General features: G+C 38.7%; 1 protein-coding gene across 3 annotated transcripts in view; it reads left to right on the forward strand.

Moving 5' to 3' along the window:
• The window catches only part of COG6 (component of oligomeric golgi complex 6), a 136697-nt gene that overhangs the window by 70673 nt on the left and 51437 nt on the right, over positions 1 to 14587 (forward strand). The gene's annotated exons all lie outside the window — the stretch shown is intronic.

Genomic DNA, 14587 nt, shown 5'->3' on the forward strand with positions numbered 1-14587 from the left:
CATTATTATACTGAGAGAAGAAATAGGGAATTTTAGAGCTGAGAATTCTAGACCTGAAAAGTGTAACATCTAAAGTGAAAAATTGACTGACTGGGTTTAACTCTCAGTTGGACACCCCAGAGAGAAAGATCAGTCAACTTGAAAAGAGTACAGTAGAGGGGGGAAGCGGCAAGATGGCGGCTTAGGAGGACGCTGGGCTCACCGCGCGTCCTGCTGATCACTTAGATTCCACCTACACCTGCCTAAATAACCCAGAAAACCGCCAGAGGATTAGCAGAACGGAGTCGCCGGAGCCAAACGCAGACGAGAGGCCCACGGAAGAGGGTAGGAAGGGCGGCGTGGCGGTGCGCGCTCCACGGACTGGCGGGAGGGAGCCGGGGCGGAGGGGCGGCTCGCCGGCCAAGCAGAGCCCCCGAGTCTGGCTGGCAAAAGCGGAGGGGCCTGACGGACTGTGTTCCCACAACAAGCGCGACTTAGCGTCTGGGAGGTCATAAGTTAACAGCTCTGCTCGGAAAGCGGGAAGGCTGGAGGACAAAGGGAGGGAGAGCTGCTGAGCCCCCTGACGACAGAGCTCAGCTTGGTGGGGAACAAAGGCGCTCGCCAGCGCCATCTCCCCCGCCCATCCCCCAGCCAAAATCCCAAAGAGAACCAGTTCCTGCCAGGGAACTTGCTCGCTCCGCGCAAACACCCAACTCTGTGCTTCTGCGGAGCCAAACCTCTGGCAGCGGATCTGACTCCCTCCCGCTGCCACAGGGCCCCTCCTGAAGAGGATCACCTAAGGAGAAGCGATCTAAGCCTGCCCCTCCTACCCCCGTGCACCTTGCCTACCCACCCCAGCTAATACGCCAGATCCCCAGCATCACAAGCCTGGCAGTGTGCAAGTAGCCCAGACGGGCCACACCACCCCACAGTGAATCCCGCCCCTAGGAGAGGGGAAGAGAAGGCACACACCAGTCTGACTGTGGCCCCAGCGGTGGGCTGGGGGCAGACATCAGGTCTGACTGCGGCCCCGCCCACCAACTCCAGTTATACACCACAACACAGGGGAAGTGCCCTGCAGGTCCTCACCACGCCAGGGACTATCCAAAATGACCAAGCGGAAGAATTCCCCTCAGAAGAATCTCCAGGAAATAACAACAGCTAATGAACTGATCAAAAAGGATTTAAATAATTTAACAGAAAGTGAATTTAGAATAATAGTCATAAAATTAATCGCTGGGCTTGAAAACAGTATACAGGACAGCAGAGAATCTCTTGCTACAGAGATCAAGGGACTAAGGAACAGTCACGAGGAGCTGAAAAACGCTTTAAACGAAATGCATAACAAAATGGAAACCACCACAGCTCGGCTTGAAGAGGCAGAGGAGAGAATAGGTGAACTAGAGGATAAAGTTATGGAAAAAGAGGAAGCTGAGAAAAAGAGAGATAAAAAAATCCAGGAGTATGAGGGGAAAATTAGAGAACTAAGTGATACACTAAAAAGAAATAATATACGCATAATTGGTATCCCAGAGGAGGAAGAGAGAGGGAAAGGTGCTGAAGGGGTACTTGAAGAAATAATAGCTGAGAACTTCCCTGAACTGGGGAAGGAAAAAGGCATTGAAATCCAAGAGGCACAGAGAACTCCCTTCAGACGTAACTTGAATCGATCTTCTGCACGACATATCATAGTGAAACTGGCAAAATACAAGGATAAAGAGAAAATTCTGAAAGCAGCAAGGGGTAAACGTGCCCTCACATATAAAGGGAGACCTATAAGACTCGTGACTGATCTCTCTTTTGAAACTTGGCAGGCCAGAAAGAATTGGCAGGAGATTTTCAGGGTGCTAGACAGAAAAAATATGCAGCCGAGAATCCTTTACCCAGCAAGTCTGTCATTTAGAATAGAAGGAGAGATAAAGGTTTTCCCAAACAAACAAAAACTGAAGGAATTTGTCACCACTAAACCAGCCCTACAAGAGATCCTAAGGGGGACCCTGTGAGACAAAGTCCCAGAGACATCACTACAAGCATAAATCATACAGACATCACAATGACTCTCAACCCGTATCTTTCTATAATAACACTGAATGTAAATGGATTAAATGCACCAACCAAAAGACATAGGGTATCAGAATGGATAAAAAAACAAGACCCATCTATTTGCTGTCTACAAGAGACTCATTTTAGACCTGAGGATACCTTTAGATTGAGAGTGAGGGGATGGAGAACTATTTATCATGCGACTGGAAGCCAAAAGAAAGCTGGAGTAGCCATACTTACATCAGACAAACTAGACTTTAAATTAAAGGCTGTAACAAGAGATGAAGAAGGACATTATATAATAGTTACAGGGTCTATCCATCAGGAAGAGCTAACAATTATAAATGTCTATGCGCCGAATACCGGAGCCCCCAAATATATAAAACAATTACTCATAAACATAAGCAATCTTATTGATAAGAATGTGGTAATTGCAGGGGACTTTAACACCCCACTTACAGAAATGGACAGATCATCTAGACACACGATCAATAAAGAAACAAGGGCCCTGAATGAGACATTGGATCAGATGGACTTGACAGATATATTTAGAACGCTGCATCCCAAAGCAACAGAATATACTTTCTTCTCGAGTGCACATGGAACATTCTCCAAGATAGATCACATACTGGGTCACAAAACAGCCCTTCATAAGTTTACAAGAATTGAAATTATACCATGCATACTTTCAGACCACAATGCTATGAAGCTTGAAATCAACCACAGGAAAAAGTCTGGAAAACCTCCAAAGGCATGGAGGTTAAAGAACACCCTACTAACGAATGAGTGGGTCAACCAGGCAATTAGAGAAGAAATTAAAAAATATATGGAAACAAACGAAAATGAAAATACAACAATCCAAACGCTTTGGGACGCAGCGAAGGCAGTCCTGAGAGGAAAATACATTGCAATCCAGGCCTATCTCAAGAAACAAGAAAAATCCCAAATACAAAATCTAACAGCACACCTAAAGGAACTAGAAGCAGAACAGCAAAGGCAGCCTAAACCCAGCAGAAGAAGAGAAATAATAAAGATCAGAGCAGAAATAAACAATATAGAATCTAAAAAAACTGTAGAGCAGATCAACGAAACCAAGAGTTGGTTTTTTGAAAAAATAAACAAAATTGACAAACCTCTAGCCAGGCTTCTCAAAAAGAAAAGAGAAATGACCCAAATAGATAAAATCATGAATGAAAATGGAATTATTACAACCAATCCCTCAGAGATACAAACAATTATCAGGGAATACTATGAAAAATTATATGCCAACAAACTGGACAACCTGGAAGAAATGGACAAATTCCTGAACACCCACACTCTTCCAAAACTCAATCAGGAGGAAATAGAAAGCTTGAACAGACCCATAACCAGTGAAGAAATTGAATCGGTTATCAAAAATCTCCCAACAAATAAGAGTCCAGGACCAGATGGCTTCCCAGGGGAGTTCTACCAGACGTTTAAAGCAGAGATAATACCTATCCTTCTCAAGCTATTCCAAGAAATAGAAAGGGAAGGAAAACTTCCAGACTCATTCTATGAAGCCAGTATTACTTTGATTCCTAAACCTGACAGAGACCCAGTAAAAAAAGAGAACTACAGGCCAATATCCCTGATGAATATGGATGCAAAAATTCTCAATAAGATACTAGCAAATCGAATTCAACGGCATATAAAAAGAATTCTTCACCATGATCAAGTGGGATTCATTCCTGGGATGCAGGGCTGGTTCAACATTCGCAAATCAATCAACGTGATACATCACATTAACAAAAAAAAAGAGAAGAACCATATGATCCTGTCAATCGATGCAGAAAAGGCCTTTGACAAAATCCAGCACCCTTTCTTAATAAAAACCCTTGAGAAAGTCGGGATAGAAGGAACATACTTAAAGATCATAAAAGCCATCTATGAAAAGCCCACAGCTAACATCATCCTCAACGGGGAAAAACTGAGAGCTTTTTCCCTGAGATCAGGAACACGACAAGGATGCCCACTCTCACCGCTGCTGTTTAACATAGTGCTGGAAGTTCTAGCATCAGCAATCAGACAACAAAAGGAAATCAAAGGCATCAAAATTGGCAAAGACGAAGTCAAGCTTTCGCTTTTTGCAGATGACATGATATTATACATGGAAAATCCGATAGACTCCACCAAAAGTCTACTAGAACTGATACAGGAATTCAGCAAAGTTGCAGGATACAAAATCAATGTACAGAAATCAGTTGCATTCTTATACACTAACAATGAAGCAACAGAAAGACAAATAAAGAAACTGATCCCATTCACAATTGCACCAAGAAGCATAAAATACCTAGGAATAAATCTAACCAAAGATGTAAAGGATCTGTATGCTGAAAACTATAGAAAGCTTATGAAGGAAATTGAAGAAGATTTAAAGAAATGGAAAGACATTCCCTGCTCATGGATTGGAAAAATAAATATTGTCAAAATGTCAATACTACCCAAAGCTATCTACACATTCAATGCAATCCCAATCAAAATTGCACCAGCATTCTTCTCGAAACTAGAACAAGCAATCCTAAAATTCATATGGAACCACAAAAGGCCCCGAATAGCCAAAGGAATTTTGAAGAAGAAGACCAAAGCAGGAGGCATCACAATCCCAGACTTTAGCCTCTACTACAAAGCTGTCATCATCAAGACAGCATGGTATTGGCACAGAAACAGACACATAGACCAATGGAATAGAATAGAAACCCCAGAACTAGACCCACAAACGTATGGCCAACTCATCTTTGACAAAGCAGGAAAGAACATCCAATGGAAAAAAGACAGCCTCTTTAACAAATGGTGCTGGGAGAACTGGACAGCAACATGCAGAAGGTTGAAACTAGACCACTTTCTCACACCATTCACAAAAATAAACTCAAAATGGATAAAGGACCTAAATGTGAGACAGGAAACCATCAAAACCTTAGAGGAGAAAGCAGGAAAAGACCTCTCTGACCTCAGCCGTAGCAATCTCTTACTCGACACATCCCCAAAGGCAAGGGAATTAAAAGCAAAAGTGAATTACTGGGACCTTATGAAGATAAAAAGCTTCTGCACAGCAAAGGAAACAACCAACAAAACTAAAAGGCAACCAACGGAATGGGAAAAGATATTTGCAAATGACATATCGGACAAAGGGCTAGTATCCAAAATCTATAAAGAGCTCACCAAACTCCACACCCGAAAAACAAATAACCCAGTGAAGAAATGGGCAGAAAACATGAATAGACACTTCTCTAAAGAAGACATCCGGATGGCCAACAGGCACATGAAAAGATGTTCAGCGTCGCTCCTTATCAGGGAAATACAAATCAAAACCACACTCAGGTATCACCTCACGCCAGTCAGAGTGGCCAAAATGAACAAATCAGGAGACTCTAGATGCTGGAGAGGATGTGGAGAAACGGGAACCCTCTTGCACTGTTGGTGGGAATGCAAATTGGTGCAGCCGCTCTGGAAAGCAGTGTGGAGGTTCCTCAGAAAATTAAAAATAGACCTACCCTATGACCCAGCAATAGCACTGCTAGGAATTTATCCAAGGGATACAGGAGTACTGATGCATAGGGCCACTTGTACCCCAATGTTCATAGCAGCACTCTCAACAATAGCCAAATTATGGAAAGAGCCTAAATGTCCATCAACTGATGAATGGATAAAGAAATTGTGGTTTATATACACAATGGAATATTACGTGGCAATGAGAAAAAATGAAATATGGCCTTTTGTAGCAACGTGGATGGAACTGGAGAGTGTGATGCTAAGTGAAATAAGCCATACAGAGAAAGACAGATACCATATGGTTTCACTCTTATGTGGACCCTGAGAATTTAACAGGAACCCATGGGGGAGGGGAAGGAAAAAAAAAAAAAAAACAGGTTAGAGTGGGAGAGAGCCAAAGTATAAGAGACTCTTAAAAACTGAGAACAAACTGAGGGTTGATGGGGGGTGGGAGGGAGGAGAGGGTGGGTGATGGGTATTGAGGAGGGCACCTTTTGGGATGAGCACTGGGTGTTGTATGGAAACTAATTTGTCAATAAATTTCATATTAAAAAAAAAAAAAAAGAAAAGAGTACAGTAGAAACGATCCAAACTGAAGCAGTGATAGAAAACATTAAAAGGCTAGAAAAAGATGAAGAGAGCCTTAGTGAATTGTGGCATAATATTAAGCAAACTCAAGTAGGTATAATAACTGGAGTGTCATAATGAGAATGAGTCAGAAAAAATTTGAAGAAATGAAACAAGTTTTTCCAAATGTGATGGAAAACATGAGCCCACAACCCAAGAAGCTAAATAACTCAGCAGAGAAAACCATACCAGAGTATACGTACCATCATCTTATCATTGAAAACCAGGGATAAAGAGAAAAATCTTGAAAGCAGCCAGAGGGAAAAAGACATATTGTGTATAGGATTCGAATGATGGTTAAGTATACTACTGACTTCTTATTAGAAACAGTGCAAACGAGAAGGCAATAGAATATCATCTTTAAATGTCTACTTTGTGTGTTCATCACATGTATCTTTCAAACTCAACGCACAAAAAATACATTTTGTGATAAATAAAAGTAGACTAGTATGCTGCACTGTAGAAAATGATAAAGGAAGTCTGTCAGGCTCAAGGAAAAGAATACCAGAAGAAAACTCAGATCAACACAGGAATAATGAGTACAGTAAATGCTAAATATAAAAGGTAGTGGACCATTTAAAACAAAAATACTAACAGTGAATTGTGGAATTTTTAACACATAGAAATGAAATTTATAAGAAATGCACAAAAGATGGAGTGGGAAGGAAGTAGAAATACATATTTATGATGTTACAAGGTTATTATATAATATAATAATATTTTTTGAAGGTAGATTGTGAACCTTGCAGCCAGCTCTCAAATGAACAAAATTATCTAACATTCCAATAGTCAAGATAAAATAGAATGCTAAAAAAGCAATTATATCAAAACAAGGCAGAAAAAGAAGGGAAAAGAATAGAAGGGGAAAATCTAAAAAAAAAAAAAGCAGGATGATAGACTTAAATTCAGCCTTATAAATAATTATATTAAATGTAAAAGAACTGTTACTTCAGTTAAAAGGCAGATTAGATTCTTAGATGAAAAAGCATGGCCCACTGTCTGCTGTCTATAAGAAATACACTTTAACAGTAAGGATACAGATAGTTTAAAAGTAAAATCGTAACAAAGCTAAAGAAGTTGTATTAGTATCAGAAAAATTAGACTGCAAGACAGATACCAAAGATAAGGAGGTACGTTTTACAATAATAATAGAATCAATTCGTGAAGAGGATATAATTGTCAGTGTGTGCATCTAATAGCAGAGCTTCAAAAAATAAGCAGTATAAGTTCATAGAATTGAGGAAGAATAGATACACTGACAATTGTAGGTAGGTATTTCAACACCCCTCTCAGTAATTGTTAGAAAAAGTAACCAAAAATCTGACATGGTGTAAAGGAACTGAACAATGCCAGCAATCAAACCTAATACATATAGAATACCACACACATTTATAGAAGGTAACATTCTTTTCAAGTGCCTATAAAACATTCACCAAGCTAATGTAAGAATGAGCAAAAAAGAAATGGGTATAATCCACTAGTGAATATTTTTATCTATAAACATGGTATGCCTGTTTATTCAGATATTTTAGAATTTTCAATAAAGTTTTATAATTTCCTCATATAGTCTTCTGTCTATATTATCGGGTTTCTTCCTAGGAAATAATTCTGTGACTATTATGATAAGATCTTTTATTTTCTGTTACCTGTTCTAATTAGGTATTGCTGGTGTATATCAAATGTACTAAATTTCATATGATCATTTTGAATCTGGCCAAGTAACTAAACTATTTTAGTTCTATTAACTTATCAGTTGTTTAGTTTTTGGTGAAGACAGCTAAGGATAATGAGTTTTATTAATTTTTTTTCAGTATTTATGACTAAAATCATTGTATCAGTTAAGAACTGCAAGGTAAATAGTAGATGTAATAGTGAGTGTGCATATTTTACTTTGAATTTTAATGAAAATGTTTCGGATGTTTCATCATTAAGTGTGAGTTTTGCTGTGGATTTTCAGCGTTCCAACAGTCATATGGTATTCTTTTCCAACTGGTTATGTGATATAGTTAATCTAATAAATTCAGTATAACTTCAGTCATAATTCTCAAAGAACCACTTTATTAAATGTTTATCTAGAAAAAAGTATGTGAGAGGAGACTCTAGTTACTTTTGAACATCTTCACAGTTCACCACTCTGGTCCAAGGTAGTGTCACTTGTGCCTATATTACCACGTTAGCTTCTGAACTATTCTGTTTTCACCCTTGCCCCACCCCAACTCCTACAGTGTAATCAATCTGAACACCTCAACCAGATTGATTCTTTAACTTCACTTAATCCTCCCATGAATTAGGATTTCCTCTTTCCAGTGGCGACATCACTTAGAAAGTTTAAATAATTGAACCAAGGGCAAACAGAAGCAAGCAGAGCCAAGATTTGAATCCACTATTTCTGATTCCAATGCCTATTCTCTTTAACACTAGCCTGTACTGTATTTTTATTAGTCCTTTCTATGTTGAGATTATATTATTATTTTTTAAGTGTATTTATTTTTGACAGAGACAGAGTGTGAGCATGAGCTGGGGAGGGGCAGGGAGAGAGAGGGAGACACAGAATCCGAAGCAGGCTCTAGGCTCCAAGCTGTCAGCACAGAGCCTGATGTGGGGCTCGAACCCACGAACTGTGAGATCGTGACCTGGGCTGAAGTGAGACGCTTAACCGACTGAGCCACACAGGGGCCCTGAGATTATATTATTATTTTTAAAGGAAGCTCAAAAATATTTGCATATGTGATAGGTTAACACTTATATGAGATATGTGGGTTTGGTCTTATGTAAAATGTACTTTAATTTTACAGTCAGTGACAGAAAGCTGACCTGGGATAAAAATCAACTTGATCCATTGTGACATCATTGGTTTTGGTATTATGATAAAAGAAAAATCAAAATTCTTTCATTTATGATCCCTAAATACATTATCATCTTTTCTTTTTCGTTTTCCAAGACTTAAGCTGTTAATACCTTCTCTCCCGTGATGCATTTGATTGCACTCTTAACTGTGGTTCTGTAATAAAGCTCAATTTTAGTGATCACAGAGCCTGACTGTTGAAATAGCTATTTTTAGAAATGCTGGGTTTATGGTAATGATGAAAGTTGTGTCATGTTGTTATGGCAACCAAAAATCCTAAAGTACTGATTAATGACAAGCTCACTGATTCTGGAAGTATGCAGTTCATTTCTTATCATGGCTAAAGGCTTTAAATAATTATTTTAAATGTTTTGTGAATCTGTTTTAAAATGGGTGGCATCTCCATTTAATTATATATTAGTCTTTATTAGTACTTCTGACATTTATAATAAATTGTTTGGCATTGTAACATTTATAACTGGACACATTGAATTTCTTAATGCATGGTATTCTGATGCCTAAGAAAAATACTGCTTTTCCCTCCAGTTTTATAATATCCTCATCTCCTTCCATTTTTTTTCCCAGTAGTTAACTGCATGGTTATTATCTTTGATGTATACACTGGTATAGCAAACTACTTTCTAAATGTAAGAAAGATTTTTCAAAACTTGGAAATAGGGCAGATCAGGTCTGGGAGAGCAACGTGTCCTTTCAGGGTCACACTGAAGCATTGTTACCAGGCCCTTCGAGAATTATTTAATTATTTAGGGGCATGTATCATAGTTTGATGCTCGGCTTACTGTTGATAATTAAAGGCCCCGTGCTTCTTCATGTCCTATGTATTTTTTTGCTCTGGGGGACATGAACCCATGTTTTATTCTAACCTTCCTTTTCAAATGCCTATAAATGACCAGTTCCTCAGAATGTTCTGTGAACCAGCTTTACCATCTCAGTAGTTCCTCATTAAGGAGTTATTAAGTCATTGGCATTCTTTCATTTTTTATCTGTGTGAGTCATGTTTTTAATTATTTGAAAGTTATAATTGCACTGTGAGGATTATTAAACTGTCCAAAGGCCAATAGGACACCACCTGATAAGTGGCCACCTATGAGATTTTCATGGTGGTAAAGAGACCAAGGCAGTTAACGGTCTAACTTTATAGACGGTCATAGCCTGCATCCAAATATTTCTTTTTTCCCTTTCAACTGGCCCTTTTGCTTATGTGAAAAGCAGGACTCGTCTTCAGATTTTTAACCTGTAGAAATAATTCTAAAGGTACTCTCCATTCACCACCTATGGTCTTGGCTGTGACTGATCAGAATTCAGTGTGGCAGGCGATCTGAGGTGAATGCCCGTGCTCGCGCCAGTGCTCAGCATACACTACTGAAAACACATACTGCTTTTCTTCCTTCTTGTACGTGAGGCGATCAACAGATGAGCACGTTCCGAGTTTTCAGAAGCGTATGACTGAGATGATTTGTCAGTGATTTTGTATTTAGTTAGAGAATACCTGAAACTTCCATTTTAAACGTTATTTGTCACTGTAATGATTCATCATTATTTGAGACTGTGTATTTTATAAATGATATTAGTGAATAATTTGGACCAAGACACCAGGCAGGCAAACAGATAGATATATACACAGATATACATATATACTTTTTAAGATAAAAGATACATAATAATTGCATAGTAATTAGCACTATAAATAAAGAGGAGGGGATAGTAAAATGGCAAGACGGTAAACCCATGTTAGCACCTCAGATACCTCCCATTTTATGTACAGATAACTGATATGCTTATTATACATCAGTATTTAAGAAACCCAATTCCCCAAAATAACGTGGGGGGAGGAATGTATGTATGTATGCATATGTACGTATGTGTATAAATTAGATAGGCACATAGAGTTTTTATTTTTTGTTATTTTTTGTACATATTTATTGAGAGAGAGAGAGAACAAACACGAGTGGGGAAGGGGCAAAGAGAGAGGAGAGAATCCAAAGCAGGCTCCACACTCAGTGCAGAGCCCGATGCGGGGCTCGATTTCCCAAGCGTGAAATCATGACCTGAGCCAAAACGAAGAGCCAGACACTCGACCAGCTGAGCCACCCAGGCACCCGAGTTTTTATTTTTTCACCAGCAGATCATTAAAATGCTCTTAATCCTCAATGGGATAATTTAAAAACTGAAAGTACCTTGTAAGTATCAAGTTCAATATTTTGCCTTACAGTGGTGAAATTAGTCCCAGAAAGGCTAAATTTCTTGTTCAAAGCAACAGTAATAAGTGGCAGAGCTTCGACTAGATTCAAGGTCTTCTGACAATAATGTCCATCACTGTACTGTTTTCTCTCTACTGAGTATGATTCACTGGAAACAAAGCATTGAGTGTGAGTGTATGACTCTATATCCGGCTTTGGTAGTGATAGTGAACTCTTACATTTGTCCAGGAATGGGGAGTCGTTATCAGTCACAGTTCCCCGCTCTTTACAGTTTGGATTTGACTCAGATTCGCTCTGGAGAATCTCTCTTTCCATTGCATTTCTCTCCTATTGGCTAACAGTTCTTTCCCCTTCCCTTTATTCACCCCACTGCATGAAAGATTTCCTTTCTCCATGAGCTTTGGTATCTCTTATCTTGTTTAGCACAGCCGTATTCATTTTTTTAATCCCTTCCCTATCTTGGTAGCTTCCTAAACTGAGGAGCGGAATGAGAAACTGTATTATACTATCAAACACCAACATTGAAAATAAATGATAAACTCTGGCTTGGTCTTATTGTCTTGATTTTATTTATTTGTGTCTTAGCAGTATTGCTTTATTCTGGTTTTCTCCATTGCAGATTTGTAATGATTTTTCTGCTGCATTGTGAGTTGTAGACATTTGTAAGCTAGTTTAGCTTATAAATAGAAGCATGCCCTGGGTTACAGCTAAACTTCAATAAATTTAAATTTTTTCATCCTTTGGACTTGAGATTAAAATTTAAAATGTATTACTTTATATTTTTCAACAACTCATTCTACATTTACCAGTTACTCTGGATTTTAAAAAATTATATTTAATATTCATTGTGCTGTATTCTGATTTTAAATTTCTTACGAGAGGGAATAGCCTTGTTTCTTTGTATTCTTTATGTGGTACAAATAACACACTATGTACAGACTGAGTATAGATTTTAGAGTATGAGGTATAAGTAATGGGGACTGAGTATAGATTTTAGAATATGAGGTGTAAGTAATGGATGCTTTATACACCCCCCAAAAATCTGTCTTGCTGCTTTGAGTAAAGAACAAAAAACACTATATCAGTAATCTATTTTTGACATGTTGCAAAATGGGCATCAAATGTGTATCATATTTAACAAATTTTTTAAATGCCAGTTGATAGGTACGTCTGGGTGGCTCAGTCAGTTAAGCGTCTGACTTCACTCAGGTCATGATCTCACAGTTAGTGAGTTCAAGCCTTGCGTCAGGCCCTGTGCTGACAGCTCGGAGCCTGGAGCCTGCTTTGGATTCTGTGTCTCCCTCTCTCTCTGCCCCTCCCCAACTCGTGCTCTGTGTCTCTCTCTCAAAAATAAATAAATGTTAAAAAAAAATGCCAGGTTATAGTATTTTTAATCTATTTCATTTATGGAAAATAGTTTTGCATCATATCTATGCAATTGTTAAGTTCAGTTAATTATAGGAATGATCACTAAGATCAAAAATATCTGGAAGGCTCATCTGGTCAAGTAGATTTCCAAACCAGTTTTTACCATCCTCCCTTCCAATGAAAAGGTAGCATAGCCAGAAGCATCACTCCACTCTGCTCAGAGAATTTACTCCGCGTAACTTTCTTCTACCCACTCTTATTATGTAAGCTTTAGCAATTTTAGGGAAATGACAAGTTGTTTCACCCCACCAAGAGTCTGAGACCCCATCGGAACAGGGTGCTGATGATCCAGACCTCAGGATTAGAGTTGTGCTACGGAAGGTATTCTAAAGGGTTTTAAATGGCCGAGTGAGGGATTTTGACTTCTCTGGCACCAGAAGAAGCCATTGACGCTCCTTGAAGGAAGGCCCCGGGTGGGGGAGGGACAGGATAGAAGGTACGCTTGAGAAAGATTAATCTGGCAGTAGTGCTTACCGTAGATTGAAGGTGGAAGAGACTCAAGAGGGGAAGACCAGATAGGAGTTTTTTCTGTACTCCGTACAAGAGTTCATTAGGGTCTGAATGGAGGTGACGAAACGTGGCCGTGCCACTGACAGAAAGAAGAAACAACTAGAAAAGAAGGTTTGGGAGTAAAGCTTGAAAGACATCTTTAAATTGAGTTGTGAAAATCAGAAAAAAAGTCCTGTTTTTATCACTAGATACAGTGATACAGGAATAGAAGTAGCTGAGGCTGGTATGAAGTAAATGTCGTGAAAACGCAGAGAGAGCTGATGCAGATTTAATGAACCCAGTGCTGTTTTTTTCTGGCCAGATTTTTAAAAAATTTGCTTCAGTTCATTTACATCCTTTTATTCTTTGAGGCACCTGGGTGGCTCAGTCAGTTGAGTGTCTAACTTTGGCTCAGGTCATAGACTTGAGGTTGGTGAGTTCAAGCCCCGTGTCGGGCTCTGTGCTGACAGCTCGGAGCCTGGAGCCTGCTTCGGATTCTGTGTCTCCCTCTCTCTCTCCCTTCCCCTGCTTGCACTCTGTCTCTCTCTCTCTCTCAAAAATAGTAAACATTAAAAAAATAAAAAAATGCTTTCTAATCCACTTGGAGTTAGTATATATTTACTGAAAGAGATTTTTTAAAAATTTATTTGGACATTTAAAGATCTATACGTTATTTTTATTAAAACAAATGTAAATAAAAGGGGTGCCTGGGTGGTTCAGTCAGTTAAGCATCTGACTTTGGCTCAGGCCATGATCTCATAGTCCGTGAGTTCAAGCCCCGCATCAGGCCGTGGGCTGACAGCTCAGAGCCTGGAGCCTTCTTCCGATTCTGTGTCTCCCTCTCTCTCTGTTCCTCCCATGCTCGCACTCTGTCTCTTGTTCTCTCTCTCAAAACAAATAAGGATTAAAACAAATTTTTTTTAAAGGTTTTATTCTTTTATATGCTTATGTAGAGATGACCTTTGTGGAAAATGCTGTTACCTATTGTAGGCAAGTGTCACATTATTTTACCCGGCAATATAAGTGAAATCTAAAATGTGGTTACTAGTGTAGGAGCTAAACAGTATATTTATAACAGTATATATAACAGTATATATATATATATATATATATATATATATATATATATATATATACACAGTATATACAGTGTATATATATACAGTATATATATATATACAGTATATATATATGTGAAAGGACAGTATATTGTAAGTTATTCTGAGGTTTGAAGTATTGGCAAGTATGAATAATTATAAGCCTCTTTCTTCAAGGTTAATGTGTTATCAGTCACGTTTGCAAAATCAGCACATTGATGATAGGTCACAGTTTCCATTTCTTGTTTAGTAATCATAAAGATACAGCTGTGAACATAGTCCCTGCCCGTCTGCAACAATGAATAAATAACGAATATAAAATAGTGTGTTTTATTCCCAAACCAAAG

This window comes from Felis catus, chromosome A1 (genome assembly GCF_018350175.1).
Source record: "Felis catus isolate Fca126 chromosome A1, F.catus_Fca126_mat1.0, whole genome shotgun sequence".
Classification (NCBI taxonomy): domain Eukaryota; kingdom Metazoa; phylum Chordata; class Mammalia; order Carnivora; family Felidae; genus Felis; species Felis catus.